We start from the raw sequence: 25,672 nt of genomic DNA, 5'->3' as shown, positions 1-25,672 counted from the left end.
CCTTGTCGCTGTGAGGCGACAGTGCTACCCACCAAGCCAACAGGCAGCACTAACCTCAACTGCCCTAAACTGATAGTGCCATCATGGCCCATAAGTGTATCTGTTATGAGAATGATCAACAAATAAATAAACAGGTATTTAAGAACTTAATTTCTACCTTCCTCTCTCCGTCCATTCCTGCTTTCTTCCTTCCATTCTGCCTTCCTTTTTTGTGGCTAAATAACAAAGATTTTTAGACCTTGGTGTAGATCTCAGTACAGTATAATACACTATACGGCCCCTCCTAATTATTAAGTTCAGGTGTTTCAGCCACACTCCTTATTAACGAGGGTATAAAATTATTACCAGAAAACTTTGTGGGAAGTTTGAGGACAGTTTGTGTGTGTGTGTGTGTGTGTGTCTGTGTGTGTGTAGCACTTCAGACCCTATTGTGTATGCTAATGTTGACACTGACAGGTCGCTGTGTTCTTCATATTAGAGACTAATAAGTTATCTAATCCTGTTCGGTGGAGGGAGACTCCGCGTCTCAAAGGTGGGCCGCTGGAAATGAGAAAAGATGAACTGCAGCCGCGTAAGCAAACACAGTCTAATTACTCTGATTGATCGGCTTTAAACGCTCTGCACCTTTATAGCAGCTAATTAAGCCGTGCTCTGCCTGGGCCAGAATGGGTGAATCCTCATAAATAAACGTGAAGTGTTCAGAAGAGGGGGGACGGAGCCTTGTGAATACACAGATATTAGAAGAAAAGTGCAGCTCGTCTAGGAAACAGTTTAATTAAACCCAGAGCAGCTTTAAAAACTCAGAGTAGCTGGACTGTGTAACTCATTCATTGTAAAAGACCGGTGACACCAAGCACTACCTTAAACGTTATATTTTATTATTCATTCATTCATTTATTGTCTGTTTTGCCGCTGCTTTATCCAATTCAGGGTCACGGTGGGTACAGCTCACTGGGCGAAAAGTAGAAAACACTGGACAGGTCACCAGTCCATCACAGGGCAAACACACACACACACACACACACAAAGGGCAATATATTGTCTTCAATTAGCCTGACTACATGTCTTTGTACTGTGCAAGGAAAACAGAGCTCCCGGAGGAAACCCACACAGACACCGGAGAACATGCAAACTCCACACAGAAAAGGATCTGGACTGCTTCACCTGGGAATCAAACCCAGGACCCTTTTGCTGTGAGGCGACAGTGCTACCCACTAAGCCATTGTGCTGCCTATTTTATTATTTATAATTAAAGCTTTAGTAAAAAAAATTTTTAAGATTTTTAAAGAGGCCTCTCTGGTGGACATACTGTACGTTGCTGCATAACTTCTCGCACAGCTTTTGGCTCTAATCGTGAGCTTGTAATGCTGGAAACAGCAGGTTCTGAGTTCCAAGGGCTCGAATCCTGTGTTAGGCTCTTAAATTGGGAAGCATGGCAGTTACATAAACCCAGCAATGTGGGGAACACATATCAGTGCACTCTTAGTGCAGGTCCCAAGCCCGGATTAAGAGGTGGGTTTATGTCAGGAAGGTCGTCAGACATAAAAACTGTGCCAAAACAAATATGAGGACTCTAGGTGACCCCTAATAAGAAACCATGGCTCTAATCCTCTTGTACGAAACCAAAACATTGAAGTTTGACATATAATTGATGTATAACATGAATTAAAAGCATCAGATCCAAACTCGACCCAACAACACTGACTGCTAGTGTAGGTGGTGCCGCTAAACTCTTTTAATAAATCTCTGACAGGTGTAATGGCCCCCTGTGCATGTTGTTATTGTAGCTACTGCTTCCATTAGATTAAAAAAAACAGAAAATCATTTTGACTTGTCAGTAAAAAATAATAGAATTTATGGTAAGTTACAAATTGGTTGCAGTTTAGTTTCCCCAGTGCAGTGCTGGAGAATAATTTCTGCTTTATAGTTTTTTCCTCCAAAACATTTAAACACATTTTTAGAAACAGTGGCTTAATTTCTCAAAACTCTAAAGAGTTAAGTACCTTGTCAAAATTCTACAAAACTCACAGCACTCAAACCCATGTTCTGTCTTCTTAAAACTGATGAATTCCACCACAACAATCCACACAGATTGATAGATAGATAAATGATAGATAGATAGATAGATAGATAGATAGATAGATAGATAGATAGATAGATAGATAGATAGATAGATAGATAGATAGATAGATAAATGATAGATAGATAGATAGATAGATAGATAGATAGATAGATAGATAGATAGATAGATAGATAGATAGATAGATAGATGAAGATAGATAGATAGATAGATAGATAGATAGATAGATAGATAGATAGATAGATAGATAGATAGATAGATAGATAGATAGATAGATAGAATGCGACAATATAGCTTTTCATTCATCTACACTGTAGTGCTCATCTCTGAGGTCCTGCTGGAAGCAGCAGATCCTGACTCTGAGAGAACGTCCTGTACTCAATACGAGTCTCGTCACGGACTAACAGGCCACCGGATGTGACTGCTTCATGGGACTGCAGTGTGGCTACAGCGTAATCTCATGTGAAAGCCCCGGGCGATGCTACTGCTGGCTTGTTAAGGTTATTGATGTGTGTCTTTATGGGTTAGCAGTGCAGACAGTAGCGCTCGTTACTGGTATCTTCCCGGATTTACACTTATGTGCCCTTGGCCTTCGTGTCTTTTTAACAAGACGCACTAATTAAAACCGACTGCACCATAAGGATTTTTAGCTTGGAATGATTAGCGTTGGCCCGTCTCAGGTTTTACGAGTCCAAATCACGCAGAGAGCCAGACGAGTTTTGCTCAGAGCAGACAGACAGTCGGAGTTGTGATTGACCTTAAATTAACTTTGGAGCAAAGCTCAGCTCGACTCCGCTCCTCCTCCGCTCTGCGATGGCAGCGGAACTGTAATGCCGTCAGGAAGCTCAGCCAGTGCAAATCTAATTGGCCCCGGGTCCCTTTATGACAACAGTTAATCAGAGAGCTTTGTAAAAGTGACAAAAGAATTAGGAGCTCGGCACGGCATTTTAACTGTTTGGGGAAACAGTTACTTTATGGACAGGTGCTCGGAGTCAGGTTTTTCTTATTGCTTTACACCATTTTATATCAATGTGTGTTAATATGCTAAACTCATGTTCATTTACATACACCAGCATATACAATCCTACATATTCCTCTTGGCTATTTTAATTCTTAAATTTATACCTATATATATTGGTTATAATCTATATTATTATTATTTTTATTTTTTTATGAAGACCCCACCCACCCACTTTCAGTCCAGTCTTTTGCCACCCGGCAGACTTTAATCGCCAATTTTGTCTGCTGCAGGCATTGCCAATTATGCTCGCTAGAGGGCGCCCAGCCGACCGGTAGCAGAGCAGAGGTTCGAAACTCAAGCGGTTCAGAATCCCAGCCCTGATGTGCTAGCGGATTATCCCGCTGCGCCACCTGGGTGCCTATTATTACTACTGTTATTGCTATTATTATCAATATTATTATTATTTGTATATTACTACAATTATACTCATTCATACCTATATCTGCTATTATATTTGTAAAATTAATATTTATCCCTATACACACCTCTATATTCATATGTATAACAATGCATATTATTGCTTCTATCTATCTATCTATCTATCTATCTATCTATCTATCTATCTATCTATCTATCTATCTATCTATCTATCTATCTACCTACCTACCTACCTACCTACCTACCTACCTACCTACCTACCTACCTACCTACCTACCTACCTACCTACCTACCTACCTACCTACCTACCTACCTACCTACCTACCTACCTACCTACCTACCTACCTACCTACCTACCTACCTACCTACCTACCTACCTACCTACCTATATATTGTATATTGTATATAATTATACCTATAATGATATAGCTATCTTTATTTCTATATTTATACTTATATATCTGTATATATTGTTGATATATACACACTACTGCTCCTATTACTGTTATTATGCCAGATGCACAAGTTGCACATACTTTTTTTGCATACCATATATTGTCTATCTATCTATCTATCTATCTATCTATCTATCTATCTATCTATCTATCTATCTATCTATCTATCTATCTCTCTCTCTCTCTCTCTCTCTCTCTCTCTCTCTCTCTCTCTCTCTCTCTCTCTCTCTCTCTCTCTCTCTCTCTCTCTCTCTCTCTCTCTCTCTCTCTCTCTCTCTCTATCTATCTATCTATCTATCTATCTCTGTCTGTTTATCTATCTGTTTATTTATCTGTCTGTTTATCTATCAATCTGTCCATCTGTCTGTCCATCCATCCATCCTATCTATCTACACCAATACGTGTTGCCTACCTGCTTTTGGAAACATGTCATAGTTAAAAACTCAAACACATAAAAAGAGTTTGATGTACAGTATATGAGAAATTATATTGCCTTACAGCAAGAGTGTGAATGACACAGTAAAGTTTGGGGGTCAACTTATACTAGATTGGGAGAAAAAAGGCATAAACAGAAAAGACAATTTATACCTACACGATAGTCAGATTAAATAAAAAATTTAAGAAAGCTTTACATCAGCACAGGCGTCAAGAACATGTGTTTCAGCAACAAACTTTAATCTTACTTTTCAAATGCCGGATTTGAAACAGATGCCGGATTTGTTTTTACAGTGTTTTCTTTTTGATTACACTCACTTAACTGTGGACACTGTCACATCTCAGCAGCTTTTAATTCATGACACAGATCGATTCAGTTTCATTAAACTAAATAAAGCTAAAAAGCAAACAGTGAAACAGGAAGAGTGGTTTCACTTTACACTGAGTAAAAAGAAGAGAATTAAATGAGCGAGCGGTGACAGTGATAAATGGACAGCAGTGAGAATTACAGCTCTACTGTACAATAATACAAAAGACAGGACAGATGCAAGCAAAGTGAAAAGACTGACTGACATCAGCAAGTGTATATAATAAATAAATAAATAAATAAATGGACATGACACATTTGACTCTAGCTGACCTTCTGAAAGGTCCACTTTGAACACTTTGTCATGTTCTCTTTACGTGATGCAGAGAACCGACTGAACTTCTGCAGTGCACCGACTGTCTCTTTAAATAAGCTTCAGTCGGTTCTGACTGCTGTAGCTCGTGTCCCTACCAAATAAAGAAAAAAGAAAGTCGAAGCATATTGTTCAGGTCTTATTAAATTGACATTGGCTGCCCGTTAAGTTTCACATCAGCCGCAAAGCCTGGCTAATGACGCTTAAAGCCGTAAACGGTTTAAGTCCAGCACATCCAATCTCGAGTTCACGTCAGCAGCAATTTTGTGCATCAAATTACCCAAACCGTTGGCACTTTCTGCTATTACTGTTAAGCTTGTTAATCTTACACTCTTCGCAGTGTAAGATGTGTGTGTGTGTGTGTGTGTGTGTGTGTGTGGATATGTTATACTTTATATTCTTACTTCAAGTCTTAATTTATATATGAAGAATACAGCTCGTGTTCACAAGCAATAAATATACACCGATCAGCCATAACATTAAAAGCACCTCCTTGTTTCTACACTCGCTGTCCATTTTATCAGCTCCACTTACCATATAGAAGCACTTTGTAGTTCTACAATTACTGACTGTAGTCCATCTGTTTCTCTACATGCTTTGTTACCCCCCTTTCACCCTGTTCTTCAATAGTCAGGACCCCCAAAGGACCACTACAGAGCAGGTATTATTTAGGTGGTGGATCATTATTTAGGTGGTGTGTTAGTGTGTGTTGTGCTGGTATGAGTGGATCAGACACAGCAGCGCTGCGTAGTTCAGATAAGATAACCATAACAATGAAAACATAAATACAGAAAACATAAAAACTGCACACAGCTAAAAAACTTCCTTTTTAAAACAAGTATATATATACTGTATATTATATATTAAATATTTATATATTAAATATGAATACAATATACATGTATAATTAGTATGTTTGTTTATTAGGATTTTAACGTCATGTTTTACACTTTTGGTTACATTCATGACAGGAACGGCAGACGCTTTTATCCAAAGCAACTTACAGTACTGTGACAGTATATTATCTAAGTCAAGTCAAGTCAAGTCAACTTTATTTATATAGCGCTTTTTACAATAGACATTGTCTCAAAGCAACTTTACAAAATCCAGGACCAACAGATACAAAAACCCCTGACGCTAAGCAACTGACCGTTAAGGGCCTTGCTCAAGGGCCCAACAGTGGCAATCTGCCAGTGGTGGGGCTTGAACCAGCGACCTTTGGATTACAAGTCCAGTACCTAAATCGCTAGGCTACAACTGCCTACAACAGTCTTGGACAATTTAGTGTCTCCAATTCACTTCACTTGCACGTCTTTGGACAGTGGGAAGAAAACCCGGAGCACCCGGAGGAAACCCACGCAGACACGGGGAGAACATGTAAACTCCACACAGAAAGGACCTGGACCACCCCACCTGGGGATCGAACCCAGGACCTTCTTGTTGTGAGGCGACAGCGCTACCCACTTAGCCATCGTATTTATCATATACCGTATATATCATAATTTGTATGATATATTAGATATTGTGTATACATACATGTTATTGCACCCTGCATTGCACTTATATTAGTGGTGGGGTGATGAATAATAAAATCTTATGGGAAGATATTGTTATAAAGTCCAATGGATGGTCATTTGTTATAGAGTCTGGTTGTTGTTGCAGACTGCTAGAACACATATCACTTGTATTTTACACCTCAAAATATTTACAGTAGTAAATCAATTTCGGTTTTTTTCCCACATGTTGCTGCTGGTATAAATGCATGGTACCTGATTTCCTGAAGCACTATAGCCCATCTCAAATACTTCATCTAGTCAAGACATGATTACTGATAAACCTCAGGATTACTCACACATCAACTTTACATTTTTACATTTACAATTTGCGGCATTTAGCAGGCGCTGTTATCCAAAGTGACTTACAGTACTGACTAAATAGGAGGCAAGGCAAGGCAAGTTTATTTGTATAGCACCTTTCATACACAGTGGCAATTCAAAGTGCTTTACATAAGGAAAAAAAAATTAATTAAAAGCATTAAAACATTCCTGAGATTTAGAACCTCTGAAAGACTTCTTGCAAACATTTAGTTACAATTAAGACAACATGAAATTCAAACAAGAGAGATAAAAAATTAAGAACATGAAAAATTTAAAGAAAATATAGTAAAATATACCATACAATTTAGGGAATATGAAATTAAAACAATAGGAGGAGACCAGAGCACCCAAAGGGAACCCACACAAACACAAGGAGAACCAGATGGGGAATCAAACCCAGGCCCTTCTCGCTGTGAGGTAACAACGAGACCCACTGTGCCACCCTCACATACACACACAATTAACATTAATGCTTGTACTCGGACGTATTGGGATGCTTAACAAAATTCGAATAAACTATAGCAGATCACAGTATGAACAAGATGACAAAAATTTAGCAAGATCTGTTTTTTTTTTTCATATTGATCCTCAGTTTGCTCCTCATTCTTTGTACCCAGGCTGTTTTATGATAAATGTGGTGTGCTTTCATCTGATTTTGTTTCTCGCACAACTACTAACGCTTGTTCATATTTGTAATTACCATATTTTCCATAAAATAAACCTGTAATTCATGTAATTCTAAAGGAGGGTTTTTCCTTGCCACTGTCGCCCTCGGCTTACTCAATAGGGGTTTTTGGTCTGTTGGTCCTGGATTCTGTAAAGTTGCTTTGAGACAATGTCCATTGTAAAAAGCGCTATATAAATAAATTTGACTCGACTTGACTTAAAATGAAGATGTTATAAACCTCAGGCATTGTTGTGCACTGAATACTGGTGTTCAGTATTTTAAAGTAAAACAGTGGTCAGCAACTTGCTGTTCTACATTTCTAACTTCTATTTGTTTCTGCTCTATTCTGACCTTCAATAGAGTCTCTATCTCAGAACTCTCCAGTGGTTCGGTGACTTGAAGGAGCTCCATACGTCTCTGTCTTAATGCAGAGAATCTGGCTTTCATTCTTGGCCTAGATATAAACTGGACATGGCTAAATATAGCACGCTTCTTATTTAGGACACATGGTACGATAAGTGTGTAATGATGGCCAAACGTACAGCAATATCATCCAACAGAGGTAACAATTAGTACCAAGTTTACTGCTCCCAACTATTAATTGGCTGCCTACATATTATTCTACAGTATTCTCTCCTCCTTGATGAATCCTTGCACCTCCTTCCAATTCCATCTACATATCTTCATGTTCTTATTGTTTGATTTGACAGCACAGCACATAATAGAGGCCACCCTAAACTCCAGTCCAGTATTCTGGCTTCCCCTTCCTTCCCTTACAGTCTCATAATAACACTTTATGTACTGTATATGAAGGTGTGGCCTCACATGTAAATTAATATCACACCATGGGAAATCCTGTGTATTCATTCTGGCACAGAGGCTTGGTGGGTAGCACAGACATGTTCTCCCCGTGTCTGCTCCAGTTTCCTTTCACAGTCCAAAGACAGTCCAAATTGCCATGTGATGGACTGGTGACCTGTCCAGGGTGTTTCTTACCTTTTGCCATTTAGGAAGCCACCTTTCACATTAAAGCCACATATTAATTTAGAAGCATATTAGTATATTATGTGGATAAATAATGGTTTAGAATCCTCATCATACCCTGTTGTTAGGAAAACAACACACATAACAGGTCTAAGGACCCACCGCAAACCTTAATAGGATAAAGCAGTGGTAAAACAGCAGATGAATGAATGAGTGAGTAAATTAATGTACTCAGTCCTCATGTAATAATGTAGTCCTTATTAATCTGAGCTACTAAAAATTGCCCTGTGATGGACTGGTGAGCTGTCCAGGGTGTTTCCTACCTTTCGCCCAGTATAGTGGACCCACTACAAACCTTAATAGGATACAGCAGTGGTAAACCAGCCAATGAACAAATGAATGTACTCAGTCTGTATGTTTTGGACTATCAGTGATGTCACTATACATTTATACTAATTACACACATATGAATTATTTTAATATATTTAAAAATGTGTGGAAATGAAAAGCAACCTGAATGCAGCATTATGAAGCAATCATACAAGACCTTTATTTGTAAATAATGGAAACAGTCAGACACGGAGGCTTGTTGGGTAGCACACAAAAGTCCCAGGTCCTTTCTGTGTGGAGTTTGCATGTTCACCCTGTGTTTTGACCAGTTTCCTCCCACAGTCCATAAACATGCAGTCAGAGTAATCAAAGCTACTAAAAATTGCCCTGTGATGCACTGGTGACCTGTCTGGGGTGTTTCCTATACCTTTTACCCAGTATATCGGACCCACTATGACCCTTAATAGGATAAAGCAGTGGTAAACCTGCCAATGAATGAATGATCGTACTCAGTCCTCATGTGTATTAGACTATCAGTGATGTTACAATATATTATACTAATTACACAAATATGAACTACAGTGGTCTCGCTACTTCGCGGTTCGCTTTTCGCGGACTCGCTGTTTCGCGGATTTTCACTTAAATATTAGTGTAAAATATTTATCGCGGTATTTTCGCTGTTTCGCTGGTTTTTGCGGTACTCGTTCTTCACATGCGTAGGATGAATACTGTACACACCAAAAACGCAAAGTAGGACCTACCCAGCGGCCGCTTGAGACGCTACTTGCCGACGTGAGATTGTAAACAACACATGATTGGTTGACTGATGGAAAGCAACCAACCAGAGAATGCTGCTCTGTATACCAGTCGCTGATTGGCTCAGTAACCATTTCACGTTCCATCGTCTTGTTGGCATTCATCGTCATCGTCATTTCCATCGTCTTGTTGGCATTCATCGTCATCGTCATTTCCATCGTCTTGTTGGCATTCATCGTCATCATCATTTCCATCGTCTTGTTGGCATTCATCGTCATCGTCATCAGTGTACAAATTCATTATCATCAATCTACTGAACCTCTAGGACGTATCTTCTTCAATGGTGAGTACCCATATCAAATTTTTAAAATTACGTATCTAGGTTTAAGAGTTTAAAACACTTTTAGTGTACAGTATGTATGAACATTTAAGGAGTGTTTTAAAAGAAACAGGTACAGTGGGAAAGGTTATTAAGGGAATGGGAAAGTGTTATTTAGTGTATAAGTGAGTGGGGAGGGTTTATAAAAACTTAAAATAGTGTATAACTACTAAAATAATGTATAAATATTAAAATAAATATAGCGTCGCTACTTCGCGGATTTTCACTTATCGCGGGTGGTCCTGGAACGTAACACCCACGATAAGTGAGGGATCACTGTATTTAAAATATATATTTAAAAATGTGTGGGAATGAAAAGCAACCTGAATGCAGCATTATAAAGCAATCATACAAGACCTTTAATTGTGACAGTCATGTTCCAAACAAAATAACCCCCTCAGACCTGGATCAGGAAATAGAACTATAATTTGAATTAATGTGCTTTACACCTCTGTTATGTGTGTTGTTTTCCTAATAAAAGGACATGATGAGAATTCTAAACCATTATTCATCCACATAATACACTCATTTGCTTCTAACAGTATGTGGCTTTGATGTGAAATGGCTGTAATATTCTCTCATTAAATAACTTTTGTGAAAGAGCTTGTAGTATACGAGTCAGTGAACTAAGCTTATTCAGTATTTAGAAATACCCCATATCAGAAAAAGTTGGGACAGTGTGCAAAATTCTAATAAAATAAAAATGCAGTGTTTCTTACATTTACTTTGACTTTTGATTGCAGACAGGATGAACCTGAGATATTTCATGTTCTGTCTCCTCAACTTCATTTCATTTGTAAATAAACATCCATTCATGCAATTCAGGACTGCAACACATTCCAAAAAAAGTTGGGACAGGAGCAATTTAGGTGAAAAAACTAAATAATGGTGTGATTCCAAACAGGTGATGTGAACAGGTGATTGTAATCATGGTTTGGTACAAAAGCAGCATCCAGGAAAGGCTGAGTCTCTGATGAGTAAAGATGATCAGAGGATCTCCAGTTTGTCAACAAATGTGTGAGGAAATGATTTAAATGTTTAAAAACAATGAACCTCAAAGAAAGATTGGAAGGGATTTGCATATTTCTCCATCTACAGTGCATAATATCATTAAACCATTCAAGGGAGGGATTTCAGTGCGTGAAGGCCAAGGGTGCAAGCTTAAGCTGAATGCCTGTGATCTTCGATCCCTCAGACGGCGCTGCATCAAGAACTGCCACTCAACAATAGCTGATATAACCACACTCACACAATTGTAGTATCTCCAGTTAACCTGACTGGATGTATTTGGACTATTGGGAGGAAATCGGATCGCCTGGAGAAAACCCATCGTACCGAATCTCAGCTCTGCCTGCCGGCTGAGCGGCCACATGAACAACGATTGGCCTGTTGTTCAGATAGGGGCGGGATTAAGGCGGATGGGGACTCTCTCTCAGACTAGTGCAATTATGACCTCTGCTGGCTGGTACGTGGCGCCTGCACGGAGATGGGAAAGGAGTGCGGTAGAGGGTGTGGCTCTCCGTACACAGCTCTGTACCGCACTGCACTCGTCAAGTTTAGGTGATAAGATGTTTGATTGCTGTGCACGTGTCGGAGAGGGCATGGTGCAGCCTCGTCCTCCCCAATCAGGAGCAGGGACCAGCAGTAGTGAGAGGATGATTGACGGGCAGAAATTGGATGCGCTAAAGTGGGAGAAAAAGTTTGAAAAAAATATTTTCCCGTTTTCATGTAACTCAGCAATAATTTATTTTTAATGCTTCAGTCAATCATTGCAAACATCAACACAGATTTAGTGAAAAGACGTGCATCGTGCAAACTGCCAAGAGACCAAGCAGACAGATGGAAGCTTTGAACGCTTTCCAGTTCCTTTTGAAAACACACACATACCTCCACACATCCTTCACACACAGCCGCTAGATCATTTCCTAACTACTGCACATTTTCACGCTCGTCCATATGGCATTCAGAAAGCTCGTCTGGCAGGCTGGACCCATATAGAGCGTGGGCGACATTATTTTTTTGTGCTTCATTAGGAATGATTAAGACGAGGATGCTGTCTGAAACAGCGTGGTCATCCGCCTCGAACCTCTTTACCCACTTTGCCCTTTTCTTTTTCTGTCTTTATCTATTTGTGCTTGACAAATGGGCTTGCTGACGAGTGTGTTCTCTGACATTAGATTCAGACCGAGCAGGAAGTCGATAGGACTAATCAAACAGCCTGTCAAATGTTTGATGCCGTTTTAATTGCAGGTGATGCGTTTACTGGCTGAACTGGACATCGGGGTGTCCACTTTGTGTGGGCTGAGTAATGTAAAACTAGGGTAAAGCTTATTGTCTTCTGTGACTCAACACCTCTGATTCATCTGTCCTCTAATTACTAATGGCTTTATGAGTCCAAATGGATGTGATGGAAGAGCAGAAGACTTTATTGCTTTAAAACTTTAGATCGTTAGGACCTAAAACTGGGCTCCCATGTATCAGAGTAATTACAGGTCATCTATGCCACTTGAGCTTAAGGTTAGTCATAACTAGTATGCTTAATACTGTGGCGCCGGCGAGCAGGAAGGATAGCGTCAGGGCCGCGAGTGAGCTGCCTTTGGCAGTTCATTCAGTGGTTTAGGAACAGACACCCATTCATACACACATACATTCATACAACAGACAAACATATAAGCTACTTACCCAACCCTCACCACAGCCACCCCACTCCCAACAACGGGATACACGGCTACGGTGAGCTTAGACACCACTGCCGCAAGGCTTTCTGGGTAAAGCCCGTGCCGGCCCCCAGTGGCGACGCTACACTGCCCCCCCCCTAATGGTCAACCGTCCCGGTGACCCACTCACCAGCGTCCACTGGGTGGCTCCATGTCCGGACCGCACCCCATTACACTGCCGAGCCGCTCTTCCACCCACTGCTGGACCGGGCACCCTGCCCCTACAGCCACCTGGGCTAGCGCACTCAGACAGACCGGGCATATTGGCCCACTGTACCACCAGAGCCACCCAAATGCCACAATCCCACTTCTGACACCAATGTGGCGCCGGCGAGCAGGAAGGATAGCGTCAGGGCCGCGAGTGAGCTGCCTTTGGCAGTTCATTCAGTGGTTTAGGGACAGACACCCATTCATACACACATACATTCATACAACAGACAAACATATAAGCTACTTACCCAACCCTCACCGCAGCCACCCCACTCCCAACAACGGGATACACGGCTACAGTGAGCTTAGACACCACTGCCGCAAGGCTTTCTGGGTAAAGCCCGTGCCGGCCCCCAGTGGCGACGCTACAATACTACAGTACTATAGTTGAGCTAGCAGATGCATAACCTATAACCTTCTGGTTGGGGTTTCTAAGACCTTTGAGCCTCTTTAACTGCTTACAACATATAATTATTCCTTTTCCATCAGCTTGAGACTCTACAGTCACCAACAGTATAACTGAGCATTTACTAAAAAGTCTTCGCATATTGCACCCTTTATTAGTAACTAACAGTTAATTAGTTAGTTAGTTAGTTTGTTAGTTAAGTACAAGCTTTCCACTATGGGTGGCAGCTTCCTTGGCATTGTTGCCCCTACTCTCTGGAATTCATTACCCTCATCTATTCGCTCCTCAGCTAAAAACCTACCGCAAGGCACTACGTACGTTTAATGTATTATTATCATTTATTATTTTAGTGGTCATTCTTAAAAAAAAAAATTAATCAGAAGATTGTCGGGTTCAAATCCAGCCTTTGCTATGCTGTTGGACTCTTGAGCAAGGCTCCTAACCCTGTCTGCTCCAGGAGCGCCATACAATGGCTGACCCTGAGCTCTGAGCCCAGCTTCCAAACAAGCTGGAATACACAGAAAAAAAATAATTTTATTGTACTTTACACATGTATTAGTATAAATGAGAAATAAAAAGCATTTATTATTATTATTATTATTATTATTGTTGTTGTTATGACTTAATTATATGAAAAGTGCAACCAATATTTTAATATTAATATTGTGTTGCAAACTCCCCCTAATTTATACACTTCTGTTTGGAGCCTCAAGAGACCTCAGCTAGAATACATAATAATTAAAGGCAATAGATCTTCATATTTGTGAAGAGTACAGCTGACTGCACTCACGCACACGCACGCACACACACACACACACCTTTACAAAACTTTCAACCTCCCTTTCTCTCTGCTTAAGTTAGTTAATTCTGAACTTTAAGTTATTTTATTTCACTCACACAACGCTGGAGTCTCTGGGAACCCAAAAACAAGGCAGTAAAGTCAACAGAACACAAGGGTTAATCAAAAATGTACTACCACCCAAACACATCCCATTAGTAAAGTACACAAAACGTTAATATTTACAACAAACAGCTCTGACATTAACCAACACTGGTACAAAATAATCCTCATCCTAAGTTAGTTGTCTTTGGGTTGTTTGTATTGTTTAAATACTAAATGTCATATTAATGATTATCAATCGGCTGGGACTCTTGTTTTGCTTTGTGGTGCTTCACTACAAACTCAAAAGTAAGCTGACACTCAGTGACGAGTCTGTTGGACATTCTGAAGTGTGCCTGTCAAACATTCATGCCCGTTTAGTCAAAGGGCATTTGTGAGACTATCCGACCTACAATTTACGTTCCAGCTGATTCCAAAGATCTCTAATAGCATTGAAATCGGGGCTCCGTGCGGACCACAGAGGTTTCAACCAAAATGCAAACTGGCTTGACTTGGTGGGTTGATATGATGCTTACAGGTACTGCAGAAGCTAACAAGCCCAGGGTTGGAGGCTGAGTTTTAATGCAGCTAAAGCATGAATGCTAGAGGAGATCAATGCATCATACTGTCAATGTGACCAAGCTGGACTGCTGTATTAAGACTCATTTAGTTTAATACAAATTGTGAAGTGGTACCAAGTACTTTTAGCTTTAACCTGACATTATAATTAGACATTATATTCCAATTATTATTATTATTATTATTATTACTATAAGCTAAATAGTTCATAACTTTTAGCTAAGGTCAGTGTAGAACAGTCTGTAGTCTATCAGGTAATACAACCCGAAATCAGAAAAAAGTTGGGACGGCATGGAAAATGCAAATAAAATAGAAAATGCAGTGTTCCTTAAATTTACTTTGACTTTTATTTCAACTTAATTTCATTTATTAATAAACCTCCATTCCTGCATTTCAGGTCTGCAAAATATTCCCAAAAAAGTTGGGACAGGGACAATTTAGGGCTAGTAATGAGGTGAAAAAACTAAATAATGATGTGACTTTAAACAGGTGATTGTTATCATGGTTTGGTACAAAAGCAGCATCCAGTAAAGGCTGGAAAGAGTCTCTGATGAGCAGAGATGATCAGAGGATCTCCAGTTTGTCCACAAATGCATGAGAAAACGATTGAAATGTTTAAAAACAACGAACCTCAAAGAAAGATTGGAAGGGATTTGCATATTTCTCCCTCTACAGTGCAGAATATCATTAAACCATTCAAGGAATCAGGAGGAATTTCAGTGAGTAAAGGCCGAGGGTGCAAGCTTAAGCTGAAGAACCGTGATCTTTGATCCCTCAGACGGCACTGCATCAAGAACCGCCACTCAACAATAGCTGATATAAACACATGGGTGAGGGATTACTTTGGTAAACTTTTGTAAAACGCTACAATACAGAGTTACATGCACAAATGCCACTTAAAACGTTACTGCAAAAAAGAAGCCTTATGTTACCATGTCCAGAAGCGGCATCGACTTCTCTGGGCTCGAAGGCATCTGGGATGGACCATCACACAGTGGAAATGTGTATTGTGGTCAGATATATCAGTACTTCAGGTCTTTTTTGGGAAGTCCAAAAGCCAGGGTCTGTCATGGTATGGGGCTGTGTCAGTGCCCTTGGCAAAGGTCATTACAGCTTCTGTGATGCAGCATTAATGCAGAAAAGTACATTGAGATCTTAGAGCAACATGTGCTGCCTTCAAGACGTCGTCTTTTCCAGGGACGTCCATGCAATGCAAAACTACATGCTGCACACATTACAAAGACATGGCTGCGGAAGACGAGGGTACGGGTACTGGACTGGTCTGCCTGCAGTCCTGATCTGTCCCCAATAGAGAATGCGTGGAGAATTTTGAAAGGACAAATGCGGCAACGACGACCCCTGTCAAATCAAGGCTGTCGAGTCTCCTAACTCTTAAGTTCATAAGTTCAGGTGTTTCAGCCCCTCTCACTTCTAACAAGTGTATAAAATCAGTGGTGCTTCCAGCTTTGTAAACTAAAATAAATGGTTAAAAACGGTCTCACTTTCTTTTCTTTCAGACAGCTTTAACTACTGCCTGTAGGTAAACAGGCTAACCCTTTTACCTGCCTTTACTCATAACTCAAACGTAGGTGTATGTGTATTAACCAAAACCTTTACTCAACCCCTAAAAATAGATCTATTTTGCCCTCCAGCTTTATTTCTTTCCTTCATATTAGTTTCCTGTCTCTCGCTGACTGAGACGCAGCCCCTCCCTCCCTCAGCACTGGGTCCATCAGTTTCTCAGCTAAATTGCTTTTCAGAGAGCTGAGCCATGGCCTTCTGTCTTTTATTTCCATAAAGCCTTATTAAGTACAGAGAGCCACACTCAGGATTCAAAAGAGGCCTTCAACAGGCGCGCACCAATCGATGAGAACCCAATAAAACAAGACACACACAGGAAACCAGTCACTAACCCCAGTCCCATATTAATATTGAATGTGTTGTAATAGTAAGTGAAAGTGACAGACGAGCTTCTGGGTGCATTAACCCCTTAAACTCCTCGTGTGATTTTATCGTTTCATGCCTGAAAAATACATGAACGAATTTCAAGACAAGAAAAAACATTAAATTAAGGTTAATTTTACTATTTAATATTATAATAACTCCTTAAACTAGCAGAAAACAACATTAATATACTAAATAAATAAACCATATTGTATCAAAAATGTACCACAATGCTTCTAAATGAATTGTGCACTTAAACAGATTTTACATACTGCATACTACATCCATACTACATACTGCATACTACATACATAATGCATACTGCATACTACATACATAATACATATTGCAAACTACATACATGCTGCATACTGGATACTACATACTGCAAACCACATATATATCACGTACTGCAAACTACATACATACTGCAAACTACATACCTCCTGCAAACTACCTACCACATACTGCAAACTACATACCTACTACATACTGCAAACTACATACCTACTACATACTGCATACTACATACCTACTGCAAACTACCTACCACATACTGCAAACTACATACATACTGCAAACTACATACCTACTGCAAACTACATACCTACTGCAAACTACATACATACTGCAAACTACATACCTACTGCAAACTACATACATACTGCAAACTACATACCTACTGCATACTACATACCTACTGCAAACTACATACATACCATATACTGCAAACTACATACATACTACATACTGCAAACCACATATATACCACATATATACCACATACCGCAAACTACAAACATACTACACACTGCATACTACATACATACTGCAAACTACATACATACCACATACTGCAAACTACATACATAATACATGATGCATACTACATGCATACCACATACTGCAAACTACATACATAATACATGATGCATACTACATGCATACCATATACTGCAAACTACATACATACCACATACTGCAAACTACATACGTACTGCATACTGGATACTACATACTGCATACTACATACATACTGCAAACTACATACATACTGCAAACAACATACATACCACACACTGCAAACTACATACATATTGCATACTGGATACTACATACTGCATACTACATACATACATACATACTGCAAACTACATACATAACACATACTGCAAACTACATGCACACTACATACTGCATAATACATACATACTGTAAACTACATACCTACTGCAAACTACATACATAATACATCCTGCAAACTACATACATACCACACACTGCAAACTACATACAGTGTATCACAAAAGTGAGTACACCCCTCACATTTCTGCAGATATTTAAGTATATCTTTTCATGGGACAACACTGACAAAATGACACTTTGACACAATGAAAAGTAGTCTGTGTGCAGCTTATATAACAGTGTAAATTTTTTCTTCCCTCAAAATAACTCAATATACAGCCATTAATGTCTAAACCACCGGCAACAAAAGTGAGTACACCCCTTAGTGAAAGTTCCTGAAGTGTCAATATTTTGTGTGGCCACCATTATTTCCCAGAACTGCCTTAACTCTCCTGGGCATGGAGTTTACCAGAGCTTCACAGGTTGCCACTGGAATGCTTTTCCACTCCTCCATGACAACATCACGGAGCTGGTGGATATTCGAGACTTTGCGCTCCTCCACCTTCCGCTTGAGGATGCCCCAAAGATGTTCTATTGGGTTTAGGTCTGGAGACATGCTTGGCCAGTCCATCACCTTTACCCTCAGCCTCTTCAATAAAGCAGTGGTTGTCTTAGAGGTGTGTTTGGGGTCATTATCATGCTGGAACACTGCCCTGCGACCCAGTTTCCGGAGGGAGGGGATCATGCTCTGCTTCAGTATTTCATAGTACATATTGGAGTTCATGTGTCCCTCAATGAAATGTAACTCCCCAACACCTGCTGCACTCATGCAGCCCCAGACCATGGCATTCCCACCACCATGCTTGACTGTAGGCATGACACACTTATCTTTGTACTCCTCACCTGATTGCCGCCACACATGCTTGAGACCATCTGAACCAAACAAATTAATCTTGGTCTCATCAGACCATAGGACATGGTTCCAGTAATCCATGTCCTTTGTTGACATGTCTTCAGCAAACTGTTTGCGGGCTTTCTTGTGTAGAGACTTCAGAAGAGTCTTCCTTCTGGGGTGACAGCCATGCAGACCAATTTGATGTAGTGTGCGGCGTATGGTCTGAGCACTGACAGGCTGACCCCCCACCTTTTCAATCTCTGCAGCAATGCTGACAGCACTCCTGCGCCTATCTTTCAAAGACAGCAGTTGGATGTGACGCTGAGCACGTGCACTCAGCTTCTTCGGACGACCAACGCGAGGTCTGTTCTGAGTGGACCCTGCTCTTTTAAAACGCTGGATGATCTTGGCCACTGTGCTGCAGCTCAGTTTCAGGGTGTTGGCAATCTTCTTGTAGCCTTGGCCATCTTCATGTAGCGCAACAATTCGTCTTTTAAGATCCTCAGAGAGTTCTTTGCCATGAGGTGCCATGTTGGAACTTTCAGTGACCAGTATGAGAGAGTGTAAGAGCTGTACTACTAAATTGAACACAACTGCTCCCTATGCACACCTGAGACCTAGTAACACTAACAAATCACATGACATTTTGGAGGGAAAATGACAAGCAGTGCTCAATTTGGACATTTAGGGGTGTAGTCTCTTAGGGGTGTACTCACTTTTGTTGCCGGTGGTTTAGACATAAATGGCTGTATATTGAGTTATTTTGAGGAAAGAATAAATTTACACTGTTTTATAAGCTGCACACAGACTACTTTTCATTGTGTCAAAGTGTCATTTTGTCAGTGTTGTCCCATGAAAAGATATACTTAAATATCTGCAGAAATGTGAGGGGTGTACTCACTTTTGTGATACACTGTACATACTACACACTAGATACCACATACACACTGCAAACTACATACCTACTACATACTGGATACTACATAAAAACAGATTTTATTAGAAGTTTTTGTTTTGACAAAATTTAAGTGACTGCTTGAGCTCTAAAAATGTGTATATCAGGATTTCAGAATTATCTTTTTTTCTCTCATACCCATCTCAAGTGGATTTTTACAATCATCATCTGTCTACTTTTATTGAGTCTGTGATTTCTCTTGATGCTGCTGACTGAATTTTATTTTAAATTAATTAATTTATTATTTTAAATTATTTATTTATTTTAAATTTATTTCAGCTATAATACAAATACAAATGGCAACGAAACAACATTTCTCCAGGACCAGAGTGCAAACAACACAATACACAGAGTGCAGATAAAAAACAGTGTCATAAATACAAGGACCTACAATAAATACAAGAGACATTTTTGGACCTAAAAGTGAAAGATACCAAAGGACAAATATGCAAGTGTGGTGTTGGCCAAGTGTCAAGTTAGATAAAGAATATAGAACATACTTTCTTATATAAACAACAGTGTAGGGTTTGTATAGCAGCAGCTGTATTAAAGAATAATGTGCAAAAGTGCAACAGCGTGCAAAAAAGCAAGTGATAAATACAGTCCCTGAGTGTGAGGAACAGCAGTTGTATTTTTTATTTGAGTCCAGGGAGCATGACTGTGTCAGAAGGGTGTGTGTATGTGTGTGTATGAGAGTAGAAACTAGAGACTAAACTCCAGAGACTGCTGGTTGTGAAAATCCCAGGAGCTGAACTGTGTCTGACAGGCTTAACAACCACCGTCATCCTGACCGTCAGATCACTTTTCTTTCCCTCATTCTGATGTTTGATGTGAACATTAACAGCTTCCAGCGTTTGACTGACAGATAATTACATGAATGAGCAGGTGTACAGGTGCCTCTGATCAGATGACAGATGAGTGTGGAGCTCTGTAGATGTGCAGTTATATTTAAAATAAAAGGATGAATTTACCAAGAATGCTACTATACAATATGAAAAAAATAAAATAAAATGGCAGGTCCAGTTTCTCTGGACAAGGCACCAACCCTTCTCAGGGCTTCAACCCTCCCCCACTCTTTAGACATAGCCAATAATGTCTATGTAGGTGCCTGGCTGACCGATAGCACCCATTCTGAGCAGTGATGGGCTAGTGTAGTAGACTGTATAACACTGTTCTACATAGCTGATAGGGTCATACTGTACGGAGCAATAAAAAGCTAATTGGTTGTAATACTGCATACTACATACATACTACATACTGCATACTACATAGTACTGCATACTACATACATAATGCTTACATACTACATGCAGCATAATACATACTGCATAGTACATACATACTGCATACTACATACTGCACACATACTACATGCTGCATACATAATATATACATACCATATACTGCATACTACATAAATACATACTGCATACTATATACATACATACTACATGCATACATACTGCATACATAAAATACATACTACATATAAACTACATACTGCATATTAAATAATACATACATTCTACATACTCCATACTACATACATACTACATACTGCATACTACATACTGCAAACTACATACATACTACTTACTGCATACTACATACATAATAGATACATACTACATATTGCAAACTACATACATACAGCATACTACACACTGCATACTACATACTGCAAACTACATACATACTGCATACTGGATACTACATACATACTACATACTGCATACTACATATATAATGCATACATACCACATACTGCATACATACTACATACTGTATACTACATACTACCTACTGCAAACTACATACTATATACTGCATACTACATACATACCACATACTGCATACTATATGCTGCACACTACATACTGCATGCATAATACATTCATACTTTATACTGCATACTACATAATACATACATACTACATGCACACTACATACTGCATACTTCATACTACATACTGCATACTACATACATAATCATTGCACGGGTTTCTACAGATGGTCAGCTGTATGCAAGCCCTACATCACCAAGCTCAGTGCCAGAGTACAAAGCAAGGTCCATAAAGGCATGATCCACTGACTGCTGGATAACTAACTGTGGATACATTTGACTGGTCTGCACAGAGCCCTGACCTCAAACCTATAAAACACATAGATTGTGAGCCAGACCCTCTCTTCCAATATCAGTGTCTAACCTGACAAATGCTCTTCAGGGTATATGGGCTGAAATTCCCACAAACACACTCCCAACACACTGGCACAAAGCTTCCTAGGAGGGTGGGAGCTTGGGGACAAACTCTGTATTAATGTCTATGGATTTAGAATGAGATGTCATAAAGGCTCCTGCAGTTGTAATGTGTAGATGTCTTAATACTTGTGTCCATATAGTGTATGTCAGTCAGTCAGTCAGTCTGTCTGTCTGTCATGTAATCAACACTGCAAAACCTGCTGTGGCAAATTAACACTTTCACTTTCCACTGAGGTGTGTGTGATTAAACAGCGAGCACTGGAGTTTCACACTGTAATTAATTTCACACTCTTACAGGACTGTGTGATTTAGTTAATTTGACAACAGGATCATCTGTCGTTGTGCTTCCCTCGATGAAAATCTGGATTGTTAGTTGTTTACATCCAGCCAGTGAAAGTGGCTCCTCATTACTACCGAGGAAAGAAATTAAATCTGTTATGAAGTGCTGAAAATAATAAACCATACAGCTTCAAAATGCCTGGCACTACCACTCACTAAACGAGCAGGCAGTGATAAACCAAATCCTTTCTTTAAATTATTTTTATTTATTTATTAATCAAACAAATTTTTATTTAAATTAAGTCCTATCCGACTTACAATGCAATTTAATTTTGCTAAATACTCAGCAAAACTCCAGGCAAAACGACTGTAGATAATATTCCAAGGTGGACGTGCATTTTTATGCTCAAAACTGACTGCCCCCAGCCGCTCAGGTGGCGCAGCGGTAAAACACACGCTGAACACCAGAGCTGGGATCTCGAATACATCGAATCTCAGCTCTGGTGAAATCAGTGCAACAACACACATTTAGACACATTTACATTTTTAGCAGACGCTTTTATCCAAAGCGACTTACAGTTGTGACAGTATACAATCTAAGCAATTGAGGGTTAAGGGCCTTGCTCAAGGGCCCAACAGTGGCAACCTGGCATTGGTCAGGCTTCAACCGGCAATCTTCTGATTAGTGGACCAGTACCTTAACCGCTAGGCTACAGCTGCCTTAAGAATAGCTCAAACAGACTGCAAAAGCCGAATCCCAGACACTTTTGGTGATTTAGAAATCCCGGCCAGAAGCATTTTTAGGTCCAAAGAACAGGACATGTCCAGGAAAAAAAGGACGGATGGTCCCCCTATGTTATTTGCATGCTTTGTGGGTTGCCAAGTATTGGAATACTGCTCGATCTTGAACCTTCATTCTGTTTTTGTGCAGAATGTGGCCCAATTCCTTAAAATACCAACAAAAAAGCCACAGCGTGTCCAAATATTTTTAGGATATTCAAACATTCTTAAAAGACTTGTCAGGAATTGTTCACCATATTTTTTTAAACAGGTTCAATCGTGTCAGCACTTAAAAATTAAGGATCTTTTCTTGTGTGCAGTGAAAGTAGGACCCGAAAACACAGCATGAAAATTGCCCTTCTTCATTTATTCAGCAGACGTGTTCATTCAACATGTATAATTGACTTTAAACTTAGCTGAGCAGTTTGCTGGGGCAAAGCAACACACACTCTACATGTTTTGTGGAAAAAGTACCTGAAAAAAAATCAGTGCAGACAAGCAGAGAACTCAAGATCTCAGAGACTATGTTGATGTGCTGCACTGTTTCTACCAAGCAGGCCGTTAGTCCAGTCTGACAGTTAATTACATTTACATTTTTGGTATTTAGCAGATGCTTTTATCAAAAGTAACTTACAGTATACAGTCCAAGCAATTGAGGGTTAAGGGCCTTGCTCAAGGGCCCAACAGTGGTAACCTGACAGTGGTGGGGTTAAAACCAGCTAACGACGCATTCACATGAGAAGCGTTTTGCACTTCGATCACTTTGAGCCTTGACGCAAATTGTCACTTTGCTCAGCACTTGGCTTGAGCGGTGCAGTAAAAAGTCATTAAAGCAACCACGACACAAATAGTCATTTGTGTAAAATAACCATCAAATCCACTCTGAAAAGTTCAACATACACCGATCAGCCATAACATTAAAACCACCTCCTTGTTTCTACACTCACTGTCCATTTTATCAGCTCCACTTACCATATAGAAGCACTTTGTAGTTCTACAATTACTGACTGTAGTCCATCTGTGTCTCTCCATGCTTTGTTAGCCCCCTTTCATGTTGTTCTTCAATGGTTAGAACTCTCCCAGGACCACCACAGCGCAGGTATTATTTAGGTGGTGGATCATTCTCAGCATTGCAGTGACACTGACATAGTGGTGGTGTGTTAGTGTGCGTTGTGCTGGTATAAGTGGATAAGATACAGCAGCGCTGCTGGAGTTTTTAAACACCTTACTGTCACTGCTGGACTGAGAATAGTCCACCAACCAAAAATATATTCAGCCAACAGCACCCCGTGGGCGGCGTCCTGTGACCACTGATGAAGGTCTAGAAGATGACCGACTCAAACAGCAGCAATAGATGAGCGATCGTCTCTGACTTTACATCTACAAGGTGAACCAACTAGGTAGGAGTGTGTAATAGAGTGGACAGTGAGTGGACACGGTATTTAAAAACTCCAGCAGTGCTGCTGTGTCTGATCCACTCATACCAGCACAACACACACTAACACACCACCATCATGTCAGTGTCACTGCAGTGCTGAGAATGATCCACCACCTAAATAATACCTGCTCTGGGGTGGTCCTGTGGGGGTCCTGACAATTGAAGAACAACATGAAAGGGGGCTAACAAAACATGCAGAGAAATAGATGGACTACAGTCAGTAATTGTAGAACTACAAAGTGCTTCTATATGGTAAATGGAGCAAGGAGGTGGTTTTAATGTTATGGCTGATCAGTGTATAACCTTAGCTTTTCCTCAGTGTGGTAGTTTCACTTTTAAACTTGTGTTATGCAGCTTGGTGTGCTAAGAATAGAATAGAATAGGATAGAATAGAATGCCTTTATTTGTTATATATACGTACATATACAGGTGTACAGCACATATCCCAGGTCTTTGAGAAGCTAAGGTCAGAGCGCAGGGTCAGCCACTGTACGGCGCCCCTGGAGCAGAGAACGTTAAGGGCCTTGCTCAAGGGCCCAACAGTGGCTGAATGGCAGAGCTGGGATTCAAACTCTTAACCTCTAGGTTGACGGCCCAAAGCTCTACCCACTAGGGTACCACTGTCCCCTCAAAGAAACAGAGACATGGTGAGAATCAGCTTCTCCAGAAGAGTCTTAAACACTTATCATGAAAACAGCTTAACGTGGTTTAATGAACTAAAAGAACAACACAGGAACACTAAACTTCTCTTCATTATTACTGCTCATAAGTTCTCTCCACTAATTAAATCCCTCGCTTGTTGTTTTTAGTACAATAAGTCATGTTAAGCTTCGTTCATGTTAATCATTGCTCGTTCTGCCTGAGTCACTTTTACAGCGTCATATCAAACAGTTCATCTCATTGGAGGCACTTTGAAAAAGTCAGCGGCAAACTGGGTCAAAGTTGTGGTTTGTCGAGCGAAACACACCGCCACACTTCATAAGAAACAACTCATGTGAATGCGCCCTTAGTGATCTACGATGCGGGGACAGACTCGAGTCTGATGTAGCAGACAAGCTCTTTATGATGCAGTTAACAACTGTAGCCCTACATTATGATCTCTGACATCAGTCAACCATGATGCTGTCACGAACATGAGTAGTTTGATGATACAGTGATAGAA

The 25,672-nt window shown here is 40.1% G+C and overlaps 1 protein-coding gene across 3 annotated transcripts in view; it reads right to left on the bottom strand.

Moving 5' to 3' along the window:
- The window catches only part of inpp4b (inositol polyphosphate-4-phosphatase type II B), a 422,536-nt gene that overhangs the window by 143,594 nt on the left and 253,270 nt on the right, over positions 1 to 25,672 (bottom strand). The gene's annotated exons all lie outside the window — the stretch shown is intronic.

The sequence above is a fragment of the Trichomycterus rosablanca genome, chromosome 5, assembly GCF_030014385.1.
Source record: "Trichomycterus rosablanca isolate fTriRos1 chromosome 5, fTriRos1.hap1, whole genome shotgun sequence".
Taxonomy (NCBI): domain Eukaryota; kingdom Metazoa; phylum Chordata; class Actinopteri; order Siluriformes; family Trichomycteridae; genus Trichomycterus; species Trichomycterus rosablanca.
This window is presented reverse-complemented; position numbering and strand designations above follow the sequence as displayed.